Below are 19,390 nucleotides of genomic sequence, written 5' to 3' on the forward strand. Positions count from 1 at the left end.
TCGAAGACCTTCTAGCAGCTAAGCACTGAATTAAATGCTGGGAATACCTGGGTAACTTGGACAGTCTTGCTTAGAATCCACTAAAATGACAACTGCTCCTGTTTTTTGCATTGTTGAAGCTTTCTAATATCCACTGGTGATTGGAACTTGGCAACAACAACAAAAATATTTAAATTCATATCTGTGAAAATAGATGAAAAGTATGTTTTCAGTGTTTAAAAAGGAGGTCTTAATGTCTTAGTACAGTGTCAGTTACTTTGGAGGCACTTCTCCACTTCTGTATGAGGGTCTGCTGGTGACATCAGTTTCTCACTAATTGAACTCTTAAATAATGCTGTGGTGCTTGGACTAATTAATTGAGCCTAAATTTTTGTCTACTAAAACATATCTGATGTGTGAAATGCGAAAATCTGTTGCAATTGTTGTGCTTCATATATTATGATTTTTTAAACAATTGCTTATATGAAACCACGCTTGAAAATGGTCACATACTGTTTTGAAGATACATCCTGATGGCTTCTTTGTCAAATTACCCCATCCATTGTGGCATGTATAACTAAGGAAATTCTTCATAGTTAGAAATATACAGGATGCTGCTGTCTACAGGATGTTGAACAAACGTTGTCTAAAGCATTTGAAGCCGTTTTAGGAAAACAGTCCTATGGTAGCAAAATCAGTCAGATTGTAGTTTGAGCTGAAACAGACATTTTAAACTAGCGTGGGGGAAGTCTCTACACAGTCCCAGAAGGCACTGCTATTTCTCCTTTGGAGCCCAGCATTTGGCTAGGGTCCTGTGACACACAGTGGGAATTCACTTCCTATCAGGAAATGCTGTTTTTCAATGTATTATCTTGTTGAGACAACCACAGTGAACAATAGGCTATTAACGTTTTAGAACAACAAGTGTCATGACTAAGCCAATATTTGCTTTGTTTTGAGTATCACTCTAAAAAAAAAAAAAAAAAAGCTTTGGCTGAGCTTCAGAATACATTTGACCATCAGTAACTGTTGGGCATAAAAGTCATGACAGTTAAAAAGATCAGAAAAAAAAAATGCTTTAATAGTGGTGATGACCTTTTGCAGGCTTACTCTACACACTTCCTGTCCTTAGATAAGAATGAATTATTTTAAACATACCTTTTGGGTATGAAAAATGTCTATTTAAAGGCCTATTTTGAGTTTTGGAAGCTACGAATTCAAGTTCTCCTATAAAACATTAAACTGTCTTACGAGATAGCTTACTCGGTTTACTTCTCTCCACAATTATTAATAAACTGCAAAGTCCTTAAGGGCAGGAATCAGAGCTGTGCCTTATGTAGTCTTCACAACCTTTTCCTAACACCTGAATTAGGGTTTGCTGATTGATTGGATCAGTAGTTTCTTTGGTGTTTGAAGATAACGTTTTTGTATCATTATTTGTACCTGGTCTCAAAACATGGCGGTAAATATATATTTTTAGAAATTGCTGTTTTATGTATGTATTTACTTATTTTAAATATTTCTAGATACCAGTAATGCTCTTCTCATACTTTCACACTTTTTTGTGTAATTACTTTTCAGTCAGCTTAAGACATTTCATATTCAGGTCACAATATTCATTACCTTAACCATCTTGGATACTTGGCCAGTCTTATCAAACCACGAATAACCCAGTTTTCAAAGTTTGCTCTAGATTCCCTGCCCTGGTTTATTCTAAGACAAGTAGAGAATGGGGGTTTTATGAGTTAATAGCCTTACTCACCTCACTGAGTTAATAAACCCTTATTGAGTAACTCTAAGTGGACAGTAAAGAAAAGAAAAAATGTTGACCCAGTTACTTGGAGCCGACAGACATACTCAAATAATTAAAAGACAGTACAGACTATGACAAAGTGCTTTGAGCACTAAGGTTGCAGGGAGAGCTAAGATGGAGGAACTTAGGAAAGTCACCATGGAAGGGGTTGGCTTTTGAATAAGAATTCAAAGTATGGACAAATATTGGATGGATGGATGGATGGATGGATGGAGATGAGAGGGGAAAACAGTCCAAATGTGTAAGAAATATGGTGAGCAAAGCAACAATCAGGGGGATGGATGGCTTTTATTAGGAAGAGTCATTTCCCTCTAAACCTAATAGGGATAGACTTTGAGGTCTTTCCTATCCTTTTTTCAGGGTCTGAATTTTAGAAGCCCCAGGCTGATAGCTAAGTATTTTTTTTAAAGATGGGACTTCCTGGATGCTCTTTTATTTCCTTGGGGGAGGGTCTGAGGAAATGGTGGTTTTGGAAAACTTATAGTAGTTGACTTTGTGCTTCTTTGTTGCAACCAAGGATCCCAGAGTTGTAGTACTCTTACTACCTTTTAAAAGTTTAAAACAACACTTTCTAGCACTTTACAACTTGACAGAACCTTTCCTAGACAATAGAGATCAAAAGTAGACACAAAATATTTACCAAACTCTGGAGAGCTACTTAAGTTACTAAGCTCCTCATAGATAGCTTTTTATTTGACAATAAAGTACTTGATGTAGGCTTTAAGTCCAGCTAAATAGACACTATAGAACTAAGTTGTGAGTCTAGTCTTTGTGAGCCTCAGAAAAACAAGAGTCCTACTTCAAGCTGGAATTTAAAATATAGCAAGCAATTTCAGTGGACCTTTTAGGCATGTGTGAGTGGGCACAAAAAGCTGAGTCATGAAGTTTTACTCTTCTTAGTGAATTACCATGAAAGCTTGAAAGAAAAGCACTCTCATTATTTTAAAATAGTAAAAATTGCTTTAGATTGTTATGGAAATAACACCAACAAAATGTTTTGTGTTTTAATCATGAACACATACCTACAGACCCCTTAAAATCAAGAAATTGTAACAGGACATTACCTGGCTTTAAAAAATAAAAGTTAATAGTTTATGTAATGTACAGTAGCACCTGAAATGTGTTTTCTTAACAAAATCTTCAGTTAAATAAATTTCTAAGTGCAGTTCATGTTTTAAATTTTTCTTATATCAACAGATCATAAGGTCTACAGTCTTACGTATCTCATTCTAATCTAGATAAAGTGAAAAGTATTGGGTAAGATAAATTGAGGAGCTTGGGACACACCACTCTCTCTTAGGACCTGTTCTGCCTTTCTCCATGTAAGAAATGAGGAGAATAAGATTTGGTAATATCTTACATCCTTTTAAGCTCTAACACCTTTAGAGTCTAAGGATACTCTTCCTCTTTTGGCTCTCATTAGGTAATATCAGGGAAAACAACTCTTGTTGGAAGAGTTCCTATTTGTATTTACAAAGCAGTGTTTTGTTTCTCTACAGTCCTAACAAAGGTATGAAAGTTATTCTTCGTTCTTTTAAAATCTGCATTTCTGTTGTTTTTGATAAACTTTCCTCCATAAATTAAATAGTGAATGAATTTAATGTTTTCTCTTTTTCCAAATTTGATATTGGACTTCTCAGGTCTTTTTCCAGATTTTCTCTTTGTATTGAGAGTTCAGTTTCCAGCAGTGGACTGGAGACTTGGGTTGTTGTCTCTTTATCTTCTCGTTATTTCCAGTTTCTTCATGTTAGAAATAATTTTAATTCCCCTCCTTTTTTTGATATGAATTAGTTTGTGTCATAAAATATCAATGTATGCATACATTTTTAGAATTCTTACTCATATCATCTAGGCCTACTTTTCAAAGCTAAATCCTGTTTTATCAGGACAGAGCTGAGACCTCTTTAAATGCACACACAAGCTTGCATGGCAGTTAATGTCCAACACAGTTCAAAATGAAATAATGGGGCATATATAATCTGGATACCAGGATCTAGAGGGGCCCTCCCTTTTTCTAAAGTTCATTATTATAGTTTGGATTACAGTTTGTTGAAGATTTAATTTGGCGAATACCGAGGGGATTTTACTGAGTATTGATTTAATAAGCAAAATCCTAAGTGCCAGGATTTTTAGGTTTATTGTTTATGTATTTATGTTCATATAAACTTCATTTTAAGAAAATTCAATCTCTGAAAATACATGTTTTGTTAAAGGGTTTGCATTAGAGGTGGGAACTTAGATTTGAGGCTGGGGTTGGGGAGGAGTTAAAAATATTTAGCCAAAGAATCTTAACAGATGTAGGTTTGAAATGACTCAAAATTTGAAAACATCTTTGGGAGTGAGGGTAGTAGAGTTGTAATAGAGTGTGCTCGTTAAGAACGCGGATTCTGGAACTAGTCTACTTGAATTTATATCTAAGCTCCACAATACAGTTCTTGTGTGACCTTGGACAAGTAACCTGTGTGCTTGCTTCCTTGCCTGTAAAATGGAGATATTAACACCTACCTCTAACAGGGTTTTGTGAGGGTGAAATGAGTTAAAACATGCTACTTTTTAAAACAATATCAGACAATAGTAGGTGTTCAAGAAATATTGGATATTTTACTGATTATGTCCACTCTTTCCACATAAAAGTGTATTTATTCCAATGTAGTTTAATGAAAAAACACACACGTTCAAATAGTAAGAAGGAGACCAGGCGGAGCGGTTCACGCTTGTAATGCTAGTGCTTTGGGAAGCTGAGGCGGGTGGACCATCTGAGGTCAGGAGTTCGAAACCAGCCTACCCAACATGGCAAAACCCTGTCTCTACTAAAAATACAAAAATTAGCTGGGCATGGGGGTGGGCACCTGTAATCCCAGCTACTTGGGAGTTTGAGGCAGGGAGAATCACTTGAAGCTGGGAGGCGGAGGTTGCAGTGAGCTGAGATCATGCCATTGCACTCCAGCCTGGGTGACAGAGTGAGACTCAGTCTCAAAAAAAAAACTAAAAAGGATGGTCTCTGTAATGGAGTTGGACTGGCTGAATACACCTGACAAAGAACCTGGAATCCAGGTAAGCAGTCGGGAGCAGATCCCCAGAAATGGGCAATAGGAATGAGTCCAGGTATGTCAACAGTCAATATGAGTGAGATTTAGTAGGTGTCAAACTGTAGCACATAGGCAGAGTTTAGGGACAGGAAATTTTTGGCAAAGGGCAGCGCTTGGTAGAAGTCCAGATCCAGTCAGTACCAGGGAGATCTGCAGGGCTTCAGAGATCTACTGCCATATGCAAAGATGTGAGCTATCAGGTGACCTCAGGGAACAGTGGCAAATGATAGAAGGGTCTAAGACTGAGATGTGGGCCCCAGGGTTCAGGCATAGACCTTCAATTGTAAAAGTATTTGAAGTTACCTGATAGAGAAACAAGAAAGTAAATTAGGCTGCTTGAGAGTGAGTGGAGTGGCTCAGAGTTTAATGATTAAGAAACAGACTTGGGCCGGGCATGGTGGCTCACGCCTGTAATCCCAGCACTTTGGGAGGCCAAAGTGGGTGGATCACCTGAGGTCGGGAGTTAGAGACCAGGCTGACCAACATGGAGAAACCCCTTCTCTACTAAAAATACAAAATTAGCTGGGCATGGTGGTGCAAGCCCGTAATCCCAGCTACTCGAGAGGCTGAAGCATGAGAATCGCTTGAACCTGGGCGGTGGAAGTTGTCGTAAGCCGAGATCACACCATTGCACTCCAGCCTCGGTGACAAAGAGTGAAACTCTGTCCCAAAAAAAAAGCTGGGCACAGTAGCTCACATCTGTAATCCTAGCACTTTCGGAGGCCAAGGCAGGTGGATCACAAGGTCAGGAGATCGAGACCATCCTGGCCAACAGTGTGAAACCTCATCTCTACTAAATATACAAAAATTAGCTGGGCATGGTGTCACGTGCCTGTAGTCCCAGCTACTTGGGAGGCAGAGGCAGGAGAATCGCTTGAACCCAGAAAGTGGAGATCACAGCCAAGATCACGCCACTGCACTCCAGCCTGGGGACAGAGTGAGACTCTGTCCCCAGAACAGCAACAAAAAACAGGCTTAGTATGGTTTGGCTTTGTGTCCCCATCCAAATCTCATATTAAATTGTGATCTCAAGTGGTGGAGGTGGGGTCTGGCAGGAGTTGATTGGATCATGAGGGTGGTTTCTAATAGTTTAGTCCCATCCCCCTAGTGCTATCTCATGATAGGGTTCTCACAAGATCTTGTTGGTTAAGTGTATATGTAGCACCTCCTCCTTCACTCACTTGCTCTCCTGCCACCATGTGAAGATGTCCTTCTGCCATGATTGTAAGTTTCCTGAGGCCTCTCCAGCCAAGCTTCCTGTACAGCCTGTGGAACTGTGGTAAATTAAACCGATTTTCTTTATAAATTATGTAGTCTCAGGTAGTTCTTTACATCAGTGTCACAACAAACTAGTACACAAGATTCAAATGAAAGTCAAACATCAGAGTGGGAACAACAGCAAGACTGACTTGATGCTGAAATACTAAACTAATTTATTAGGGTTTCTCATAATCCAAGGGTCCCAGAGCCTGGCATGAACCTGCAAGGTGTGGGTTCGGTGGTCTCCAATGTGAGTAGAATAGCAGAAATGCAGCATATATGTACACATGGCAAGAAACCCACTCACCTGAGAAGTGGCTTTTTTTTTTTTTTTTTTTTTTTTTTTTTCATTTTTTTGAGACTGAGTCTGGCTCTGTTTGCCCAGGCTGGAGTGCAGTGGCACGCCGTCTCAGCTCACTGCAACCTCTGCCTCCCAGGTTCCAGCAATTCTCCTGCCTTAGCCTTCCAAGTAGCTGGGATTACAGGCGCCCACCACCACGCCTGGCTAAGTTTTGTATTTTTAGTAGGGATGGGGTTTAGTTAGGGATGTTGGCCAGGCTGGTCTTGAACTCCTGTCCTCAGGTGATCCACCTGCTTTGGCCTCTCAAATTGCTAGGATTACAGGTGTGAGCTACCACACTTGGCCCTGAGCAAGTGGCTTTTAAGTCCATCTTTGCTTAAGTAAAAATATATTCTATAGTATTTTGCTTTAGTAACTGCTTTAACAGTGTTTCCGCTATGATGGAAGCAGTAGACCCACTGCATATTTAATTTGTCATTGTCCTTCATTATGATTCTTCAGTTTTACAAAGAAATTTTTGTTCATCTGATGTGATAAGAATGTTCATATTTTTCTTGCTTTAGATTTCCTTGGAAACACTGACAGGGTAGTTGGCAAAGGACCTGCCGTTGTGGAAAACCAGAATTTTGCATTGTACTTGTGTATATCAGATGTCTTGTTCAGTTAGTGTTTTGACAATTTGTTATTTCTGAAGAGCTGACATGGATTCTACAAAGGTGTGCTATCTATTCACACTGTTGATGGTAAAATGCTTTCAAAAATAGATATTAGGATGGAAATTCCATTGGAACAGTATATGTGTTAGTTTCCTAGAACTGCTGTAACAAAGTACTGCAATTCCAGTGGCTAAAAACAACAGATCTGTTCTCTTACAGTTCTGGAGGCCAGAGGTCCAAAATCAAGGTGTTGGCAGGATTGGTTCTTTCTGAGGGGTCTGAGGGAAAAATCTGTTCCATGCCCCTCCCCAGGCTTCTTGTGGTTCCCAGCTTGCAGCTTGGTCCCTAGGCTTGTGCTGCATCAGTTCAATCTCTACCCTGTCATCACAGGTCTTTTTTCTTCCTGTGTGTCTTCTCTGTTACTCTGTGTCCACATCTCTTTCACTTTCCTCTTATAAAGATACCCATCATTGGATTTAGTACTCACCCTAACCCAGTATGATTTCATCTTAATTTGATCTACAAACCTTATTTTCAAATAGGCCACATTCTGAGCTTGTGGGGACATGAATTTTTAGGGAAGACACTATTCAACCAGTGTAGTATGGTAGTATGGCTGAATGTCAATCTCTAGATCTAAAAGATGATTCATTTGAAAAAGCTGGTTTTCGACAAATCCGTTTTAAGAAACAGATATCTGAGATTGATAAAAATCTCTTTTTGTGAACTTCCACTTAAAACCATTAACCAGTTGCTAACGTGGCAGGTTATAACCAAAAAGTATTTTTGAAAGTAATTTTCTGCACTTAATAAGATGCATTTTTGTGGCACAATATTAGGCATTTCATAAAGAAAACAGATCAAGTTTTGATGATCTTGAAATGTTCCTTAGCAGCCAAAATCTGAAGGCAGAAACGCCTCCTTCAAATCAGACTGCTTTGCAGTTACAGTGTGTTGAGTTACCTACAGCTTTTGGATTGACTTTTGCAGCTGTATTTTATAAGTTATGAAAGCCAAAAATCTTTAGCTTGAATATCTGAAATAGTATATCAAAATGAACTCTTGGTACTTACACCCTGTGGTTCTTTAATATTTTTTTGTGTATTTTCCTCCAATTTTTAAAATAAGGAACTTTGTCTCATTTTTTTGTGCCTTTCCATCCCTCCCTTTCCCCCACCATGGCATGTCACAATGACTGTATTAGGAATGGAACCCAGAAATATGGTCCATGGTAACGAATCGATTTCCTAGACTAGAGTTTTCAGTGCATATTTATTTTGCAGACTCAGCTCATTTTAAATAATAAGCTTTGTTGGATTATTTGCATTTCTTCAGTTAAAATCTAATTTCATCTTGTGAAATAGGTAGATGTAAGATTAAAATTTGGGGAAGTTAAATTTCCTGTATTATTTGATTTGAATATTCATTTTACAAAAGATTCACTGAGATTTGTAGAGTTGGGTATGCAGTAAAGTACAAAGTATGTGAGAGTTGATGTTTCTTTTAAAAAAAAATACTTTTTGCCTGGAAAGACTACCAAATAAGAGTGAAAGACTTAAGATATCTCCTGAAATTGAGAGCAATGACTGTTTATTTAAAAATAATAATTTCTGGTGATTCCTCTTTTTAAAACCTCTCATTTATCATGAGCTGTCAAGTTTTGGATAGTTTCCTGGATCTCAATTTTAAAATTTTCTCTAATAGCAGGGAACCCAACAGAAACTAAATGTCTGAGACGCACATCCAAGTAATCAGTCCACTAGTCTCTGTCAGCTTTCTCTAAGGAGGGGGTGGGGCTGTGGGGTGGGGAACCCTTCTTTTGTTTTCTCAACCATTTTTCAAAACTCCGTGTTGAAGACAAATGGTGACTAAGGGAATGTATATAGAATGTTCATCATATTTTGTAGAAAGGAGAGTAAAGGTGCACCAAGGCCATGTGTCTTTGGATTCTGTAAGATACTTGAGGGATTGCCTTTCTGTGGTTGATTGTTTTACGCATTTTATAGGAATACATATATATATATGTATGTATGTACACACACAATGTATATATGATATATGTTTATAATATATGAGATATATGTATAAAATCAGTTTCATATTTACTTTTCCAAATGGTTTATGTTGGGAACAAGTCAAGTTAATGTTAGATACTGATTAATGATTGAGGTTGGACTTGAAGAAATACTTTCTCTGAACTTTCTATACATGTTTTCAGCTTTGTAACCCTGCCCCTTGTATGGCCATTGTAATTGGTAAATTTGACCTCATTTTAATAAAGATTTTTGTTTCAAGTTGCCAGTGAATGTTATTTTCACCTCTACCAATGTCTAAGCAAGTAACTATCTCTCTCCCTCTCCCAAACCCTACCATGACCTCAAGTACAGAAATCTGTTTGCCTAGGCTGGGCGCGGTGGCTCACGCCTGTGATCCCAGCACTTTGGGAGGCTGAGGCGGGCGGATTATAAGGTCAGGAGATCGAGACCATCCTGGCTAACATGGTGAAACCCCGTCTCTACTAAAAATACAAAAAATGAGGTGGTGGCAGGTGCCTGTAATCCCAGATACTCGGGAGGCTGAGGCAGAAGAATGGCGTAAACCTGGGAGGTGGAGCTTGCAGTGAGCCGAGATGGCGCCACTGCACTCCAGCCTGGGTGACGGTGTGAGACTCTGTCTCAAAAAAAAAAAAAAAAAGAAATCTGTTTGCCTCACTGTTCCTTGTAACAGGTAATGTAGATCAATAAAATATCCTTCATCAGGTATTGGTACTTTAGTGATACAGAGGTTAGATTGATCCTCAGTATTGTCCAACTCTGTCTTTAGTCTTTCAGTCACCCTGTTGAATGATTATGTTGACATAACAAGCACCTACTTGACTTTTTTGGCAGACAGAGTCTCGCTCTGTCGCCCAGGCTGGAGTGCAGTGGCGTGATCTCAGCTCACGGCACCCTTCGCCTCCTGGGTTCAAGCGATTCTCATGCTTCGGCCTCCGAGTAGCTGGGACTATAAGCATGTATGACCACGCCCTGCTAATGTTTTGTATTTTTAGTAGAGATGGGGTTTCACCATGTTGCCAAGGCTTATCTTGAACTCCTGAGCTCAGGCAGTCCGCCTACTTTGACCTTCCAAAGTGCTGGGATTACAGGCGTGAGCCACCGTGCCCAACCCCTACTCAACGTTTTTTTACTTACTGTTCTGCATTTACATTATGAACAATGTATGTGTTATGACTACATCTAACTGCTTTGTTTCAATTGTACAATCACAGGGAAACTCATGTTTGCTAAGAGTTTATATTAATTAGTATCATATTTTTATTTATAAAACATTAAGTACAGAACATTTAGTACCACAGTGGGTTGCTGTTACTATTTTGTTATTGTTGTGGGGTTTTTTTCTCTTGACTTTAAGTTGGATTTTAAACTAAGGCTCAGTCCTAACTTTTACTAAACAACTACAGATTTATTGTTTCCTGGACTTTATGTTGAGGTTTAGAATTTAGTCTCATTTTAAAGATAACAGAAGTCATTTCAAAAGAACTAAAAGGAGGTTCAGAAATTTAAGAATGATATGGATCAATCTGACAATTCCGGCAATAGGCCAGAGAGGTAGGTAGGTTTCCGCATGTGTAGGTTTGATAGCCATGGAAGACTTTGTGCAAATTTTATTGCTACTTTTAGAATATTTACTATTTCCACTTTGTGTTGAATATTGCGATATAATATTTTCAGCCCCCTTCCCCCAAATAAAGGCAGTGATCTAATGGCTAGATATATCTCTAGGATATGATAGTCCTTTGAGCCATCTCATCTTTTTTGGCTAACTCCACCATGCCTGTCAAGATCTATAACCATGAGGAATTTCCTTATTTGTGAAGAACCTTTGGTAATCTGAGACAAATTATTAAACCTCAATTTTTATACTACAAGATGCAGAAACTAAAACAGCATGGTACTGGTTCAAAAACAGACACATAGACCAATGGAACAGGTTAGAGAACCCAGAAATAAAGCCGCACACCTACAACCGTCTGATCTTTGACAGAGTCAACAATAACAAGCAATGGGGAAAGAATTCCCTATTCAATAAATGGTGCTGGGATAATTGACTAGCCATCATATGCAGAAGATTGAAACTGGACCCCTTCCTTTCACCATATACAAAATTCAACTCAAGATGGATCAAAGACTTACATGTGAGACCTAAAACTATAAACTCTAGGAGAAAACCTGGATTTCACAATGAAGTCTCCAAAAGCAATTGCAAAGAAACAAAAACTAGTACGACGTAATTAGACTTCTGCACGGCAAAGTAAACTGTCAACATAGAAAACAGACAACCTGCAGAATGGTAGAAAATATTTACAAACTGTACATCCAAAACTATACATCTGGATATAATATCCAGAGTTTATAAAGAACTTAACCCAACAGGTAAACAACCCCGTAAAAAAATAGTCAAAGGCCATGAACCTCCACTTCTCAGAAGACATACACACAGCCAACACGCATATGGAAAAATACTCAACATTGCTAATCATCAGGGAAGTGCAAATCAAAACCACAGGGAGATACCTTCTCATACCAGTCAGGATGACTGTTACTAAAATGTCAGAAAATAACAGATGTTGGCGAGGTTGTGGAGAAAAGGGAACACTTATACACTGCTGTGCAGCCAGCGTGAAGGTTTCTCACAGAATTTAAAACAGAGCTACCATTTGACCCAGCAGTCCCATTACTCAATATATACCCAAAGGAATAAAAATTATTCTACCAAAAAGACACAAGTACAAGTACGTTCATTGCAGCATTATCCACAATAGCAAAGACATGGAATCAACTACCTAGATATCTATAACAGTAGTCTGGATGAAGAAAATTTGGTACATATATACCATGGAATAATATGCAGCAGTAAAAAAAAAAAAAAAAAGGAATCTTGTCCTTTGCAGCCACATTGATGCAGCTGGAGGCCATTACCCTAAGCATTATTAACACAGGAACAGAAAACCAAATACTGCATGTTCTCACCTGTAATGGTAACTAAACATTGAATACACATGGACACAAAGGTGGGAACAATAGACACTGGGCCTACTTGAATGGGGAGGGTAGGAAGAAGGTGAAGGTGAAGGTGGAAAAACTACCTGTCGGGTCCTTTGCTCACTTACTTGGCTTATGAAATCATTTGTACACCAAACCCCAATGACATACAATTTACCCATGTAACAGAGCTGCTCATGTACCCCCTGAACCTAACATAAAAGGTATGGGGAAACATTATGTTGTATACTTTAACTACAATTTGTTTTTAAAACTGGAAAAAAATATCCTCAGTTTTCTTATCTATAAAGTTGGGGATACTGGTCACCTTTTCATAGAGTTGTGAAGGATTTTTCTTCGAGGTTGGGGGCACAGAGTCTCACTCTGTCACCCATGCTGGTGTGTAGTGGTGCAATCTTGGCTTATTGCAACCTCCACCTCCTGGGTTCAAGCAATTCTCCTGCTCCAGCCTCTGGGTAGCTGGGATTGCAGATGCATGCCACCATGCCCGGCTAATTTTTGCATTTTTAGTAGAGATGGGGTTTCACCATATTTGCCAGGCTGGTCTCCAACTCCTGACCTCAAGTGATCCGCCCACCTTGACCTCCCAAAGTGCTGGGATTACAGGCATGAGCCACCACACCTGGCCAGAGTTGTAAAGGATATTAAATGAGATAATCTGTGTAGAGCATAGTACCTGAAATTCTGTGATTGCTTTAAAACGTTTCATTAAATTACTGATTTTGTAGTTTAGATATGTTAATGTATACATGCATTTCTATTTAGTATCTATCTTAGAACAATTTCAATGACCACTCATTCAGTTGATGTTTTATACTTGTCTTAACTCTTTAGGTCCCAACAGAATCTTTTTCTGTTTTCTTTGTTTCATAATAAAGCCCTCAATTCTTTTAATATGATGCTAAATTAGCTTTAGAAACAAACTTAAATACAATTTATTATTACCCAGAGCACAGTCAATGTCATTTTGTCAATAGCTTCTAATTAAGACATAGCGGTCATCTGTCAGGTAAAGAGTTAGGACTTCCTAGATACTGATCAATAGCCAACATAGTCTCCTTTTCAGATGGACTTGAGCCAATTTAACGGTCCTTACCTTGCGTGTAGTTCCTTTTTGTTTGGAACTCAAAGTTGTGTGGAATGTTCCATGATATTTTATTATACCATTTATCTGCCTGCCTCATCGACTTCTTGGTCTGCCCATCTCTTAATAGTCTTTGTCTTTATGCATCTTATTTATATGTTTTGGCAAAGATACCAAGTGTCTTTATGGTGTGTGGGTGTGTGTATGTATGTATGAAAAATATAAAGTTATATGAATGTGGTCTTTCCCTCTATCTCAAAATCTTATTGTACTGTACTCGCCTATTTTTGAACAGTGGTTGACCACAGGTAACTGAAACTGCAGTTGAGGGGAATACCGTATTGATAAAATGTTAATGGGTACTTTTTAATATTTAATGATGTAGTTACTTAAAACTTGTCCCTTTGGTATTTAGGTCAAATAAACCGCCATTATACAACTACCCCACTTGTACATCTATTTTTCTGTGCATGCTAGGCAAATGGACCATTAAGTCTATGACAAGCACTAGAGTTTTAGCCCTTCTTACATACATAAACATGGTGTGATAGGCCTGTTTTCTTTCTTAAATTTCATTGAAGGAGTAAATTTTGATTATGGGGCAATCTGGATGACATGGTAATGCTAATAAACATCATTATTATGATTTTATAATATGATATTTGAACAATGTAACTTTAGAAAAGTCACTCAACACCACTGAGTATAGTTTCCTCTCTGTAAAAAGTAATCGTTGAATCTAGTCTGAAATATTTCAAGAGAAGCTCATATAAAATCAACAGCCTTTAGGAATAAGATCCTAGTACTTTGTGGGATAATTAAATTTTTCTCCATTTGCGCACTTAGTGCCATCTGTATTACTCAGTGCTGCTCAATGCCATGTTCATTTGAGTTTTTTCCTCCCATTTTTCTTCATTTTTATCTATGTCTGCTTCAAGTTTTCAGATCTGTCGATTTCCATGTCAGTTGTGTATAAAATTTTGGCTAGCATTTAAAAGTAGCTCATGTCTTTTGAACTTAAAATGAAGAAAATTTCACTAGTTGATCTAAGGATGGTAGCTTGTCATAGTTTGTGTAGGGTCTAAGTTGTTTTCTAGAATTTCAACTAACTTTACAATTTCATAGTAACTTTCATCAAGAAAAACTAAAATAGCATTTGTTGTTTTGTTTTTTAACCAAATATGCTGCTTTGAGGTCTTGGCATATCTTTGATTATTCTTTTAAGTGTGAAACAATAGGTCTAGTACTTGAAAGTACAACCATCTCTTTGCTTATTCTAGAGAAAGCTGTTCAAACTGCCAAGAATTTTAAGTTTGGAAAGATTTTTTTATAAGTAGTAACTTCTTTTCAAAAGATTGTTTTTACTATTCCCAGCTTAGAAATAATGCAAACCAGATTTATTTGGAAGGAGTTGTGATATAGTAAAGTAACTTAATTCAGCCCCCATTTATGGAGTTCTCTTCCACTGTGAGGACTTACAAGATAGTCCCCATTCCCAAGCTTACAAGGTGGTCAGTGGCTTCTCAGATTGGATTTTTAAAATAACCATTTTATGGAGATAATTCACATACCATGCAATTTGCCCATATAAAGTATATAATTCAGTAGTTTTTAATATAGTCACAGAGTTGTACAGCTATTACCACAATAATTTTAGAACATGTTCATTTTCCTATAGCGCTAGGCAGCTACTAATCTGTTTTCTACCTCTATAGGTTTGCCTCTTCTAAACATTTCATATAAATGGAGTCATACAATATGTGGTCCTTGGTGACTAGCTTCTTTCACTTACAATGTTTCAAGGTTCATACACGTCGAAGCACATATCAGTATTCCATTTCCTTTTATTGCTATGTAATATTCCACTTTCTGGATTACCATATGACAGAATATTTTGTGTTTATCAGTTGATGTTTGGGTTGTTTCTACTTTTTGCTAGTAATGAAAAAATATGCTATAATTATATAATAGTCAAATACTGGAAATAACCAGTCGTCTTTCAGTGGGCAAATGATTAAACAAATGATACAGCCATACCATAGAATAGCATTCAACAGTGAAAAGGAACAAATTATTGATACGACAGCCTCTGTAAATCTTCAGTAAGTGATGCTGAGTGAAAAAAGCCAATCCCCAAAGGTTTTCTATATTGCATATTTTCATTTGTATAATATTCTTTTTTTTTTTTTTTTTTTTTTTTTTTTTTTTTTTTTTTTTTGACAGTCTCTGGCTCTGTCGTCCAGGCTGGAGTGCAGTGGTGCGATCTGGGCTCACTGCAACCTCCGCCTCCCGGGTCCACGCCATTCTCCTGCCTCAGCCTCCCAAATAGCTGGGACTACAGGCTATAATCCCAGTCAGTAATCGCTGGGAGGCCGAGACGGGCGGATCACGAGGTCAGGAGATCGAGACCATCCTGGCTAACACAGTGAAACCCCATCTCTACTAAAAAATACAAAAAACTAGCCGGGCAAGGTGGCGGGCGCCTGTAGTCCCAGCTACTAGGGAGACTGAGGCAGGAGAATGGCGTAAACCCGGGCGGCGGAGCTTGCAGTGAACTGAGATCCGGCCACTGCACTCCAGCCTGGACGACAGAGCGAGACTCTGTCTCCAAAAAAAAAAAAACAAAAAAAATTCTTTGGTGAGGAAAGAACATGCTGTACTATAAAATTCAGGAGGGCCCTGAAAATTGTGGTATTAATATTTTCCTTTGTGTTGAGATTCAATTTGTTTTATATTGGATTAATGTTTATGTATATGTTTTTGATTTTTTTTTGCTTTGTTTTGAAATCATTTCAGACTTACAAAAGAGTTGGCAAAAATAGTGAAAGAATTCCTGTTTGTCCTTTACCCAGATTCCCTAAATGATAATATCTTCCATAACCACGTTGTAATTATCAGGTTCAGGAAATTAACATTGATGTAAATACTATTATCAAATTTACAGATTCTATTTAAATTTCACCAATTGTCTACTAATGTCCTTTTCCTGGTCTAGGATCTGATCCAAGATTACATGTTGCCTTTAATTGTCACGTCTTAGTCTCCTTTGTCTTTTTTAATCTGGAGCAGTTCCTTAGTCTTTATTTTTCTTTTTTTTTCTTTTCTTTTTTTTTTTTTTTTTTTTTTTTTGAGACAGAGTCTCACTCTGTCGCCCAGGCTGGAGTGCAGTGGCACGATCTCGGCTCACTGCAAGCTACGCCTCCCGGGTTCACGCCCTTCTCCTGCCTCAGCCTCCCAAGTAGCTGGGACTACAGGCACCCGCCACCACGCCCAGCTAATTTTTTTTGTATTTTTAGTAGAGATGGGGTTTCACTGTGTTAGCCAGGATGGTCTCAATCTCCTGACCTCGTGATCCGCCCGCCTTGGCCTCCCAAAGTGCTGGGATTACAGGCGTGAGCCACCGCGCCCAGCCTTGACATGATTGAAGAGTACTGGCCAGTTTTGTAGAATGATCCTCAATTTAAGGCGCAGTCAATTGATTTGATTCAGAGTAACATAGTCTTCTGCAGTTCTGCTTTGAAATGGTTGAATATACTGAAACATTGCAGAAATATTCTTACCTGTGAATAATAATCCTAGGGGTTGGATGGTTGAGGGACTGGATAGAAATGTAATCATTGGCAGTATCTTTAAGTGGCTCTGTGTTTAGAGTATCTGTTTAATAGGTGCTTATTTTCAAAAATCCTCCCCAAAAAATGTGCTTTTAGGTATGTAATTCATAGAGTCATAAACAGTCCTTTGTAATATCCTCAGAGAGCTTGAAAATGTTTTTATCTTTCTGCAGTGCTGACATTGATGTGTTTTAAATGGGTAGACATTATGCTATTTGCAAAGCCTTCTATCTAAACTAAGCAGATAATTGTAACATTTTATCTGTGACTGGCTGAAGTTCTTTTAACACCCATATTTCTTAAAGCAAATTGTAAACTATTTTTGCATGAATACAGATTTTTTTTTTTTTTTTTGAGATGGAGTCTCACTCTGTCACCCAGGCTGGAGTGCAATGGCATGATCTCAGCTCACTGCAACTTCCGCCTCCCGGGTTCAAGCGATTCTCCTGCCTCAGCCTCCCAAGTAGCTGGGATTACAGGCACCTGCCACCACGCCCGACTAATTTTTTGTATTTTTAGTAAATGCGGTCTTTCACTATGTTGGCCAGGCTAGTCTCGAACTCCTGACCTTGTGATCTGCCCGCCTTGGCCTCCCACAGTGCTGGGATTATGGGCATGAGCCACTGTGCCCGACCTGAATACAGAAACTTTTTTGCCTCACCCATCGCCCAGATTGGAATGCAGTGGTGTGATCATGGCTCACTGCAGCCTCAACCTCCTGGGCTCAAGGAATCCTCCCACCTCCACCTCCTGAGTAGCTAGGACTATAGGACTACAGGTGCCTGCCAACACATACGGCTTTTTTTTTTTTTTAAATTTATTTTGTAGAGACAGGGTTTCACTATGTTGCCCAGGCTGATCTGGAACTCCTGGGCTCAAGTGATCCTCCCACCTCAGTCTCCCAAAATGCTGGGATTATAAGCATGAGCCACCATGCCCAGCCTAAACTCTATTAAAAAAAAAAAATGCAAAAATGTGATTTACTGTAAGAGTACTATTTTAAAAATATTAACACGTAAAGAAATATGTAATAAGCTACAATATTTCTTCAAAAAAATCAGTCTTACTCTCCTCTCTGGCATATATTCATTCTCAATTAGCATTTCCTACCCCTTCTCCCTTCCGTTTCCTACCTGACCATAACTTCTAGGGCATTGTTTTTCAAGCTGTGGGTCACAACCCATTAGTGGATCATGAATCCATTTGACTAGCGTTTATTAAAATGAAATAGATTAAAATAGAAAATACCGGAATGTACCACGTAGTAAGGGGAAGTATGTCATTAATTTATTTCAGTTATGTATCTTATATGTTTGTATGTGAATATAATATCAAATGTTTGAAAGCCACCATTCTAGAGTATTTCATCTATTTGTATCTTGAACCTAATGTTTTTTAAATATGCATGTTGAATAGTTGTTGCATAAATATTTGCATAAAATTTTTAAAACTAGAATTTTGTATATACATGATACTTTTTTTTTTTTTTTTTTTAATCAGTGTTGACCAGGTTGGCTTCAAATGTGTAGCCTCGCCTCCCAGAGTGCCAGGGCAACCGGCCTGGGCCACCAGGGCTCCCAACATGATACTTTGTTTCTAATCTGCATGGCCAAAGGCTACATCAGAGGGAAACCCTTAGTGTTCACAAGTTTTATAACTACTTTTTAAAAATTTGTTCTTTGAAGCATTTTCAAAGACCGTTATTGAAGACTATTTTTTTCCCAATGTAATTCATACTGGTTTGTACTAGTTCCTATTACTCTGAAATACTTAGAAAGTATGCCTTTGCATATGTGGTATTAAAAATAAGAGTTGGGGGCTAGGCACAGAAGCTCATGCCCTGTAATCTTACCGCTTTGGGAGGCCAAGGCAGGAGGATCACTTCAGCGCAGCTGGGCACAGTGGCTCATGCCTGTAATCCCAACACTTTGGGAGGCTGAGGTGGGCAGATCACGAGGTCAGGAGTTCGAGAGCAGCATGGTCAATATGGTGAAACCCCGTCTCTACTAAAAACAATTCAAAAATTAGCTGGGCGTGGTGGCACATGCCTATAGCCCCAACTACTCGGGAGGCTGAGGCAGGAGAATCTCTTGAACCCGGGAGGCACAGGTTGCAGTGAGCAGAGATCACATCACTGCACTCCAGCTTGGGTGACAGAGTGAGACTCCATCTCAAAAAAAAAAAAAAAAAAAAAAACCACACAGTTGGTGACATTAACATGATTGAACCATAAGTTTCTGTTAGCTCTGAAAGTATCAATTTCCAATCAAGCGTTATAATCTAAGATCTTTTTTGTTGTTGTTTTTTTTTTTTTTTTTTTGAGACGGAGTCTCGCTCTGCCGCCCAGGCTGGAGTGCAGTGGCCGGATGTCAGCTCACTGCAAGCTCCGCCTCCCAGGTTCACGCCATTCTCCTGCCTCAGCCTCCCAAGTAGCTGGGACTACAGGCGCCTGCCACCTCGCCCGGCTAGTTTTTTGTATTTTTTTAGTAGAGACGGGGTTTCACCGTGTTAGCCAGGATGGTCTCGATCTCCTG

The 19,390-nt window shown here is 38.7% G+C and overlaps 1 protein-coding gene across 8 annotated transcripts in view; it reads left to right on the plus strand.

The window, feature by feature from the left end:
- Positions 1-19,390, plus strand: part of ADD3 (adducin 3) — a 128,249-nt gene that overhangs the window by 74,447 nt on the left and 34,412 nt on the right. The gene's annotated exons all lie outside the window — the stretch shown is intronic.

The sequence above is a fragment of the Macaca thibetana genome, chromosome 9 (assembly GCF_024542745.1).
Source record: "Macaca thibetana thibetana isolate TM-01 chromosome 9, ASM2454274v1, whole genome shotgun sequence".
Taxonomy (NCBI): Eukaryota; Metazoa; Chordata; class Mammalia; order Primates; family Cercopithecidae; genus Macaca; species Macaca thibetana.